The sequence below is a fragment of the Biomphalaria glabrata genome, chromosome 3 (genome assembly GCF_947242115.1).
Source record: "Biomphalaria glabrata chromosome 3, xgBioGlab47.1, whole genome shotgun sequence".
Taxonomy (NCBI): domain Eukaryota; kingdom Metazoa; phylum Mollusca; class Gastropoda; family Planorbidae; genus Biomphalaria; species Biomphalaria glabrata.
The window spans coordinates 3,663,183-3,675,245 of NC_074713.1; the positions used below are offsets into that span (position 1 = coordinate 3,663,183).

The 12,063-nt window shown below is 33.1% G+C and overlaps 1 protein-coding gene across 6 annotated transcripts in view; it reads right to left on the reverse strand.

The window, feature by feature from the left end:
• The window catches only part of LOC106061796 (uncharacterized), a 77,875-nt gene that overhangs the window by 15,519 nt on the left and 50,293 nt on the right, over nucleotides 1-12,063 (reverse strand). Inside the window, exon 1 of one of the 6 annotated variants that reach the window (XM_056022953.1) lies at nucleotides 8,203-8,333. The exons of 3 other annotated variants lie outside the window; for them this stretch is intronic. The gene's annotated coding sequence lies outside the window, so the exon portion shown is untranslated. Of the gene's footprint in view, nucleotides 1-3,772; nucleotides 4,008-8,202; nucleotides 8,334-12,063 lie in introns of those variants that run through there. 2 more of the 6 variants (XM_056022952.1, XM_056022950.1) reach the window with 2 other exon arrangements.

Genomic DNA, 12,063 nt, shown 5'->3' on the forward strand with positions numbered 1-12,063 from the left:
GCCTTAAGCGCATTCTATACAGATCTATATCCTCTAAGTAGGCTCCAAGGTACTGAATCATTTAGCTCTACGCCGAGCTAGACAATGACATGTAAGCTAATGATATAGATCTACACCGGGCTACTCAAAGGGTACACGCCATTATATCAATTTGTAAAAGTGAAAGTACATTGAGAACCTATAAGAATCTAGATTTTTTTTTTTTTGTTAATTTCTTGCAGTCAATCCCGGAAAACTATTTTTAAACCTTTACTATAGCATACATGAATTATTATACCTATACCATAGACATAAATAAATATAGACTGGAAAAAGGAAGTAACTTCATGTAACTTGAAAACATGTATATCTATTGTATTCGGATTTCCGAATTATGAAAAGTTGCATGATCTTCATTCTTAGAGATTAAACAAAAATACACTGCCTCCTTATTTACAATATATATATAGGTGTGTATAGATTAACTTTTATACTGCTCATAAATGCTGTATAATAAAGTACACAAAATTGCAAGTCACAAATTTTAGTTTCATAAAACTCTTTAATTGGCCAGTCTATATTTATTTATGTCTATGACCTATACACAAACTCGTAGGCAGAAGATATTGGCACTTGAATATATAAACTCCCTCATTCTATTACTTTTTAAAAAATAATTGTAATTTAGCCTTATCTGTTTTACAGAAGGCGCAACGATCCAACCAACCGTTTTCTGGTCCATTACAAAAACTATTTGAAGGATGCAGTCAAGCTTATCTTTTATCTACAGTTGAACGTATTTTTGATTTCCTAATTTCATATGCTAGTGGATAAAAACAACACGTCATCGATTGGGAAAATCCACACACATTGACCAGTATAATTAACTAATAAAAAAGTATAATCGGAACTCCGGACTCAAGATTCAATCACCACAGCTATTATAAACGAATTCGTCTCATTCTAATCATAGGGGAATCCCCTCGCCCCTTTTTTAATGATGCAAAGTTGATTTACCAATTAAGTCTTTTTTTTTTTTTTGTTAGCTCTGTACAACAGTTCAATTAAGTGTGAAACACGTTACGCTCTGAGTTTAGTTGTTCAGAAACCTTTTTTTTATCCCCACTAGTTTCTAGCTTTGTATACACACTATTAACTTTTCTCTCCTATCTGACGATACCGTCGTTTATTTGACCCAATTAAATTATTTTTTTTTATAAACATTAATTTGTGTTATATGGAAAGAGCATGGATTCCCCTTTTAATTCTATACACAAATAAAATATTTTCTAATAAACAAAGTTATAGAAGTTTAATCACAACAGAGAAGTGAACTACAAATAAACAAAATGATTAATTCCGCCTGATGATGAGATACGAGCAGGGGCCTTAATTTACGTCTTAGATGTAGTAAGTGCATTGCCAACGACTCCTGGCGGAAATGCTATAACTCAAGGGTCAGAGGTCATCATTGTAAGGAAGTCTATCATCAAGCACGACACGGAAACGCACACCTACATAAAACTTCAACACATGTGTGTCCATTATGAAGGCTATACCTACACACATTAAACACATAAGCTAACTTTAATGCCGGGGCTAAACTGGACCAGGTTTACTTTTTTTTTTTTTTTTTTTCTGGGAAAATGTTTGTATTTTAATATGTATGTAAGTTATACATGTATGTTTGCTTAGAAGAGGCCCAAGCCGTGTGGGTGAATCGATAGATAAAAAAATTATTGTATATTGATAAAAAAAATTGGCCAGGTGACAATGTTGGCAAACAACATGACTCACTCGCCAAGGACCATGTTAGCAAAAGTAGTCCCCTTAATGTCAGTGACAAGAGGTACTGAAGGAGGAAGCCAATAACAAATAACTGCGGGTGTTAAATGCTTTGGTTACAGACAACACAACACAGAGGGTTGATATAATCTATATTGAGGGTTGTGGAAAAAAAGAAACAGTAATATACTTATACACAATTTTCAAACTCATTAAACATAGATAAGAAAATGAATCAGATCTAATAGCTTCAAAAATATTATGGGTTAGGGTTATGGTTTGAAATGACCGTGGTTTTAGTTATGCTACTTCCAAACTACGTATTATTTTGTTGTTGTTTTCACAAAGCTTCTATCAACTCACTCCCTCTGTCTGGCCAAAAGTTTGTACACCTTATTTCTCTCACAACCAATCTCGGATCAAGCTGAAATTTTGCAGTTATTTTTTTTTACATGACAACACAAGATAAAAAAAAAAAATTAACCAATTAGTTGATTAACTATTGGTAATTAATTATTTTGTTTGGTATCTCGAACAAAGGAAAGTACTTGACTGAAGTGGTGGTATAAGCTGAATTAGTCCCCTTTATAGGAAATAAACATGAAATAGGACGGCACTATAGAAACAATAGATAACTATACAAACATAAGCTTTACACAAGCAGAGTGGTTACCGTGTTGGCTTGAGAAGCCTGGGAAGGCTTAGGCCTACGAGTTCGAATTCAAGTCATTCCCCCTTTTCTTAAAACTTTTATAAATGCTTTTTTTTTTTATTGTTAGACTAGATCTATTACAAATTTAATTACATGACAAATCCAAACTAATTGATTCAACTATGCTTAATATAAGCTTTTTTTTTTTTAAATATTTTTTATTTATTTATTTTGACTTCTCCATTTTAGTTGTGGTCATTTGTACATTTCTCGATTAAAACAATATTTCTGAGACTATGATTTCGGCTACTATTTTGTCTTATGCCATATAGACATTTCAATTAATACGCTGGACAGGTCAAATAACTTCGGCCATTTAAAAATGAAAATATTTGGTATCTAATTCTAGTTTGCAGTCTTTTGGTGACAATTAGAAAAAATATTCTTCAGATAAAAAAAAGGTAAGGTAAATTTCCATTACTTTGTTTCTCGAACATCTCAAAATGTTGAGGCCAAGGACGCTTTCGAGTCCCTCGTCCTTTTATTAATAAACAAAAAAAAAAAATCTTTATTCACTCAATACAAACATGCAGTCCCGGGTTCGAATCCTGGGGAAAAGTAAAGGCGGTTGGTCGTCGTGCTAGCCACATGGCACCTTCGTAAACCGTAGGCCACAGAAACAGATGACCTTTACATCATCTGCCCTATAGATCACAAGGTCTTTAAGGGGTACTTACTTAACTTACAAACATGCAGAACCTCCTACAAACTCACATACACTGTGCCTACAAACACACACACACATATATATGTATATATATATATATATATATATATATATATATATATATATATATATATATATATATATATATATATATATATAACATACAGACAGATATTCAGATAGTTCTAATTATAATTATACTTAATAACGTGTTTCTAAAAATAGTTTCAAGACAAACTTAAGTTTTCATTCTGTCCTAGGCCGGGGAGGGAAGCTAGTACTCTAAGATACCTATTGTTTCAAAGTTGTTATAAAGATATTTAAAAAAAAAACAAACAACAAAACTTCATTGAGTAATGTCTGTACCTTTCAACTGAACTCTATAAAATATCAAACGTACTTCAAACTAATTAAGAATATATTATAGGTCTACATACAGACCAAGTTTGAAATGAATATAAATAATATATAATGAAATAGTGCAGCTTACATAATAAGCTAGGGCAGCGCCAATGACTATAGAAGGAAAGTCTAAGAACATTATAGGCTGTCCATAAAAACAAAGTCCAAGGACATACTCCCACTTTGCACATGTACTAGTATTAATAAATGCTTTGTCTAATGTTTACCTTTAGTAGAGTGTCTCACAGAGTCATCAAAGTATCACACATATCTATAAACTTAAGTAACAAATGCAACGCATTGGGCGTCAGAAGTATGCCATCAAAATGTAGTTTATCTGCTAGATACGGCCTCTATATTTAAACCACTGAAGCGAGACCCGAGCGCGTCCACAGATCTCCCATTTCAAGATTCAGACATAGTCAACATTCCCCGCTATACACATGATGTTAGATTCGCTCTAAAAATAAAATTAAATCTGAACAGATAATATCGGAAAAGTCACAGTTAAAATGTGAATTGGAAATACAACAAAGGGAACCAACTCTCGGCTTATGGCACAGCTATTCTTGGTCTACTTGATAAAGAGGAGCCACGAGCTGCTGGACATTTAATTTTTTTTATTTTTTTTTTTACCCATGAAAGATAATTTTTAAAAATCATATAAATTAACGCAGAGAGGGATAGAAAGAGAGAGAGAGAGAAAAGAGAGAGGATTCTGGAGATTTTAGGACACCCATGAGTCCACCCGACTGAAATTAGTTGCAGATAGTGAAAGGCAGTTGGTCGTTGAACTAGCCAAATGACACCATTGTTAATCGTCAGCCAAAGACACAGATGACCTTTACCATTATCTGCCCCACTGATCCTAGGTACTACGCCTAACAGCCAAGGCTCTACAGGAGGACCAATCCTTCCAGTCTTGCCACCAAATGGAGCTCATCTCAGGTGCCCAACTGATCGCAAGGTCTGAAAGGGGCACTTCGCTTACTTTACTAATAGGGGTGAGGGTGTAGGGCAAATATACCATACCATAGGGGCAATGAGGTCAGTGAAAATGGAAAAGTAACATGGGTTGGAGGGCAAATGTACCATAGGGGCAATGGGGTCAGTGAAAATGGAAAGGTAACAAGGGGTGGAGTGAAATGCATGGAAGGGTGTAACTTTTTTCGCGCATCTATCTCTGAAACACTATATACACTAATTAACATTCTTAATTCAACGTTTCTATGAAACTGATTTCTAGAGTTTGAAAGTGTGGGCATTCTATTACTTAAAAATCCTCTATTAAGCTTGCAAATTCAAGGGTAGAACCTGGGTGGAAACAAATCTCGAAAACGGCTCAAACTATTTTCCTAGAATTTTGACAGTTTATGTATATCTTTGAGAAAAACTTTCAGCTTATATCTGCCGCATGGGGAAAACTCTGGTCTTTTTGGACGATAATAATGTGAACGTTCAATTTGGTCTGGGGTACAGGGAACTCAATATCTTGAGCAGACTTACGTCAGAGGGTATTCCCGCATGCATTCATGATTCATGATTGGAATGAATTGACGTTTCATTTTGCGCATCGTCTTCTCAGTATGGGTCTGTAGAATTATTTTTTTTATACTTAAAGAGATTTATACATTCGTTTAACCAGGAGCCTTTTCCGGGTGGGGGGGGGGGGAGAGGGGGGGGGATTTGGGGCGTGGTAAAGAATGTTCCATTTTTTAAAAATAATCTATCATTCATTAGTTATTAAAAGCAAAATAATCACTTTCAAAGTAGACCAATAAAGTTTTTTTTTTAAACTTCTTTTATGTTTCTTGTTTCTAAATTAAAAACTAAAAATAAGTAACATATGTACACAATTTCATTCACTAAGCTACCGGTATCATTAGAAAAGCTCAGGAGGGTTCTGAAAGGAAAGAGTGTATTGAAGCAGGTCAAGTCCCACCATGGTAGCGCCAATAGGATGGATGGAAGTCGTCCTTAACTTTCATCTATTTCTTCCGTAAAGAAAAAGAAAAAAACGTGTTTTATTATAGTGATCTAGATTAAAAAGTAAAATAAAATATTCCAAACCTATTTTTGTTTTCTCGTTGTAAATCTTAAAAGGTTACAGACGTGCCTTCAAAAGATAAGATAATGACGTCCAACGCGTATCCACGTGTTAATTTAGTCGTGCATGCAAATTAGACACTTAAACTCTACTAAGTCATTTGGTTATGTTGGCTGATTCAGGCAGCCCGTTCCATGCTCTGATAGGGTGAAGAAATACGTGTGGTTCTTATATTTTGTATGTTTTCAATGGGGTGGGACATTATTCAATTGAAAGTCATAATAAAATTTAATTCAAGATTAATATGACATAAATGTGGTCTTCAACGTTAGTAATATTTCAATTTGTGTAGAAATCATGCAATCTTTTTCTGTATTTGTCCTTTAAAGACCAACAAATGTTTATACGGTATCAAGATAAATAAATCTTTATGGTGCAGCAATTTAAAATGAAGTATGATGTTAGAAGCTGAAACAATATTACACTTTACCTTTAACCTTATTTATTTATTTATTAGTCAAGTAGGTATGCCTATGCCCTATGCTGAGCAAACGAAGGTTACGGACATTTTTTTTTCTACTTCCTAATATCATGTTCATAATAGCTTATTAAAATTTGAAATAATTGTAAAACATACATTTTTATTCAATTGTTTAATTATAAATAAAGATAATTCTAAGATTGTTTAATTTTTTAATACAAGAATTGTTTAATTTCACATTTTAATATAGATTTCTGAGCTAATTACAATGTCGAAATAGAAATTGAGAAAAATGTCCACGGCCCCTAATCTTTAAGTACAAGGTCTGTAGTTAGGGGACGTAATTAGACAGAAAAAAGATTTTAAAAAAAAATGGTAGACCCAATAAACAAAAGTAAAACTGGGAATTTAAAATGACAAAAATGAAACAAAAAAATATTTATTTATATTTGTTCTTAACTTCGTGTAGAGTCTCCTTGCATGACTTGTTAACGTCACCTTTACAAAAATGTAATTGCATATTACCGTTTACGAGCAGGATGTAAATAGAATTCTTATTACTCCCTACTGTGGGAGGGAAGAAGGTTACTACATGTAGTTCACATTTCAAATTGTGCTTGATACATGCTCTCAAAAGAATGTGCACACTTTACCAACAAGTGAACATTTAATTATGTAATACTTTTTAATTAAATGTTTTCATGAGAGGGGGGGGGGGGGGGGTTCGACGCGGTCCACTAGCCTATGTTTCAGTACTGACTTGAAATAATTATGTTAGGCATTATCTTTATGGTGGTCATTGTTCTTGAGATAGACTTTAACTTTACAATAATCATCCTCTACATGATATCAATACCCTCATCACGATAATTAGTATTTTCATGATACGCATTATCTTCATTATGGATATAATTTTCGTAATATGCATTGTATTCACAATTCGCATTATTCTAAAAATAGACATTACTTATAATAGAAATTATTTTCGTGAGAATTATTATTTTAGTGATAGTCATTAGCCTCATGACGAACATCAATGACATACATAAAATGAAAAACAAAGCTTTTTTAAAAAAAAATTCAGGGGGCATAACTCAATAAATTTAAGGGAAACAACAAGCCAAATCTTAATACAATTAAGGGGATGCTGTTCGGTGTTGAGTGTTATATATTGCATTATTTCCCTTTTTTTTAAAGTAACCTTTATTTCGCCTTTTATCACAATTATTTCAAAGAAATTTCAAAAGATGCAAATATTTTTGTAGTATCGTTACGAACGCATTTTTCGGTTCGCTAAAGTGAGTTATATTGTAGCAAAATATAAATAAATTCTTTTAAAAAATACAATGCTTATAAAGGGGAAAAAACTGCACATTTCCTGCCATATATCTCAATACTAAAAGATGTATTTTCCTTTTAATAAATCAAACAAAATTAACTACTACCAATGATTAATAAATTTATTGGCCTTTTTTAAAAACTGATTAATAATTGTTTAGGGACAATGAATAATTGTGTAATTGTTTAGGGATCCCAGAGTCAGGGTGGGAGGTGGAAGAAATGTGTGCCAGACGAAACGAATTGATATAAGCTTTGTAAAAAAAAAGACAATAAATTTTTTTTCCAAATATATTTCGCTCCACAAAAAAAAATTATGTATTAGCATTATTGTACATAATTTTAACATAATGTACACACAAACACGCACCTACATACACAATACGAAAGGCTGGAACACAAGAGAATGCATACAGAAACATTTTTCTGGATGCGGAGCGTGAATTGAAAATATTCTGATATAAAAATATTGATATTCTGAATGCTGATTTAAAAACGCTTAACAGGTCGTAGAATTTTCTTTTCTTAATAGGAATTCGTTTTGGATTTATTATTTTTTTTTACATATTTAAAATATCGGATTTTTACTGAATGAAAAGAAACAGGATAAAAGTTATATTTTAAAATATTATATTCTTACATTGTTACATAAGATATTATAAGACTGAATCAACGACAGGTTAACTTTTACTGATATATTCCTAGATCAATGAATCACTATGACTTAGCCATTATGTTAATCTGTTATCTGGAGTTTCTATACAGATTCTCTTTATGAACCCAACATTTACCTGCGTGTTTCGGTCTATCCTGTTTAGAGAAAAAATGCCACTGCGAGTTGTTTGCTAATCTACACAAATACGTGGATGTACTGACATAAAGAGAAAGTTCTGGAACTGGACAAACTCCCTCCTAGAAATATGTGTTTTTTTTTCTACCATGCTCACACAGCAAATTGTCGCGCTCAGAATACACCAAGGCTACTGAGCGGCAACAGTTGTCTGAAGATGTCACATGACTCGAGACTTTTTCATTGGCTGCTCGAGGTTCAATACCAGCAAGTCACAGGCTCGCGCAACTAAGCATCCCCCCCAAACCCCCCTTTTTTTTTCTTGTTAGTTTCCTACCCCCCCCCCCACCTAATAGACATGTGTTTACGTGCATGAAAAAAATTAACTCAATTGACAGAGACAAAACAAACTAGACTAGGCGCATCGTGTGATCACGTGGGTCGTGTGACAGAGTTTCTATTGGCTGATTTAAATGTAGAGAGACGAAGAGATAAGAGATATTCCAAAAATATGCAACTTTTTTTTTTGTTTTTCTCATCTCTCCCTCCCTCTCCCTCCCTCTATCTCTTTCTCTCTCTCTTTCCCTCTCTCTCTCTCCCTCCCTCTTTCTCTCTCTCTCTCTCTCCCTCCCTCAGTTTGTTTTGTGGCCAGGTTGTTGCGGGATGAGGTGGAGCTTGTTAGCTTTAGTTGGGTTTTTTTGTCTGTGTGTGTGTGTGTTTTTTTTTTTGTTACCATGGCAACAGGTTATCTTGTTTTAGTAGAGAGATTTAAAATGGTTGACACTGAGGAAGGTCTCCTCCCTTCCTCACTCCCTCTCTCTATATATAAAGTATAACAGTACAATATATATTTGAAAGGCTATTGGTTTTAAAAAGCCATCCATAAGATTCTAATGTACTAATACTTTTTAAGCTCTTCTTCTTCTTCTATAAATATAAGTAATCATTTTAAGTGTGCACTATAATTATATATATATATATATATATTTAATTATATATATACTCAATGAAGTAACAAACTGTTGGTATGCTTTTCTAGAGTTTTTAATTATTTTAAACTTGAACTTGAAAGAATAAATGTATGTACAGTAGATATATAAAGCAGATACAGGATACAGTACAAATGATCAATAAAATGAGTAACTATTTACTTTTAAAACTAGCGACTTCTAAGTCTAACTTTCTAGCTCTCTCTCTCCCTCCCTCTCTCTCTCTCTCCCTCCCGTCCCAAGCTAACACTCCTCCTTTTATATCTTTCCTTAGAATAAAGAACCGTGACATCTCAATACCCATCCTTGACTCCTTGACACGTTTGCATTTAATTTTCCTTTTAATTTTTTTTGTAATTTAACCTACGTTAATTATGTTTCCCTGCTGTAGCCTTAAACTAAGTATCAATCAGCGTCTTTCTGGCATTTAAGCGTGGGTACGCGTGACCTGATTCGAGATAGGTACACTGTCCTCAGTTTGTGAACAGTGAGGTGTCACTAGGGACGTGACAGGGACATAATTGATGAGTAGATGATAAAGGCTAAATCTTATAGTCTTGCATTGAGTCAGGAAAAACAAGATATTGTCAAAGTGAGGAATTGAAAGTGTCCTGGCTAGCAGCTAACGAAATTAATTGGATTGTAGTTGGATAATTAGATTTACTCCCCCTTGCTTCTTCTCTCCCTTGAATTATGTGTGTTAGGTTAGAGCTGTGTGGCATGAACAAAAAATATTTATATTTTGTTTGGCATCGATGTTTTTAGTCTTCGATAGATGTATCCACATCTCTCTCTCTTTCACTTACTCTCTTTCTCTCTCTTTCCGTCTTTCTTTCTACTCTCTCTCTCTCTCTTTCTTTCTCTTTCTATCTCTCAAAGTTTTGAATTGCTTAGTGCTTTTCTAAGATAGTGACTTTGCTCAAATGTGTCACTAACACTGTACATAAAAAAACAAAATAAGAATCCTTGTAACTTTCATTGTAAGCTTCTATGAAATAAATGAAAATGATCTACCATATGTATATTTAGTGTTGCAAAACTAGAAGGGACAACTCATTTTTAAATAAGTATGTTATAATTTAGGTATAACTAATGTGTAGTCAAATGGGAAAAAAATTCTACCTAGATAGTAGAGGACAACTAATTTTTAAATAAGTATGTTATAATTTAGGTATAACTAATGTGTAGTCAAATGGAAAAAAAACTCTACCTAGATAGTACAGGACAACTAATTTTTAAAAAAGTATGTTGTAATTTATGTATAACTAATGTGTAGTCAAATGGAAAAAAAATTCTACCTAGATAGTACAGGACAACTAATTTTTAAAAAAGTATGTTATAATTTAGGTATAACTAATGTGTAGTCAAATGGAGAAAAAATTCTACCTAGATAGTACAGGACAACTAATTTTTAAAAAAGTATGTTATAATTTAGGTATAACTAATGTGTAGTCAAATGGAAAAAAAAATTCTACCTAGATAGTACAAAGAACTGGAGTTTTTCTTGCCCAACATATGAGTGGTACTTTTTAAATAGTAATTTCACAGACCTATAAATATAATGCCGTGTGTAATTTTCTAAGCATTTATCTGAAGAACTTTTCAATTATCCAAACCAAAAGCGGTTATGGTAGAGGTTCTAAAATGTAAAAAATTTTAAATGTTTCGGATGTGTAAAACATTTTGAATTTTTATTCAAAATTTACTCCACCTAAAACTTAACAACGTTATGAAAGGTTTTGTTACACATGGTCTTCCTTTATTTTATATATCGAATACTAGATTTTGCTTTTCACTCGAGCGGGTTAAATGAGTGGTAAAAAAAAAATGAGTGTTATGGTTACATGTCCTTTAGGATTTGAACCTTCGCTTATACTTGTGCACAGCTATCTTTAACTAAATCTATCTATATGTCAAGTCTACTGGCAACCCAGCAATGAATCTGACCTAGTTTCTACAGATGCAATCATTAAAAAAAAAAATTACTACAGCGGTCCTCACTTCTGACAAGTACACATTCAAAAGAATCTTCTTCTACAGCGGTCCTCACTTCTGACAAGTACAAATTTAAAAGAATCTTCTTCTACAGCGGTCCTCACTTCTGACAAGTACAAATTTAAAAGAATCTTCTTCTACAGCGGTCCTCACTTCTGACAAGTACAAATTTAAAAGAATCTTCTTCTACAATGTACAGGGGTCCTCACTTCTGACAAGTACAAATTTAAAAGAATCTTCTTCTACAATGTACAGGGGGTCCTCACTTCTGACAAGTACAAATTTAAAAGAATCTTCTTCTACAATGTACAGGGGGTCCTCACTTCTGACAAGTACAAATTTAAAAGAATCTTCTTCTTCAATCTACAGCGGTCCTCACTTCTGACAAGCACACATTTAAAAATATCTTCTTCTACAGGGGTCCTCATTTCTGACAAGTACAAATTTAAAAGAATCTTCTTCTACAGAGATCCTCACTTCTGACAAGTATAGATTTAAAAGAATCTACTTCTACAGTGGTTCTCACTTACGGTATACAAGCATCGCAACAAGAGCCACGTGTTCCATACAGTTCTTACGAAACAAAAGACTGTCATAAACAACAGTTTGAGAAACATTGTGTCAATACAATGCAAGCAATAGAGGCTCTGCAATCAGAAGTCAGTGTAACTATTTCAAAGTCAGAATAAAAACATAAAATACTGTTTCATTTTTATTGAATAATTTTACGATAGTATTAATTTGCTCAATTTGGGGATAAATTGCACATTTTATGACATGCAAACAATTACATTTTCAATTGTTAATATGTATGTAGGTCAACGTTTAGATTTAAACCATAATATTTGAACATATTATACATATATATAAATAATTGG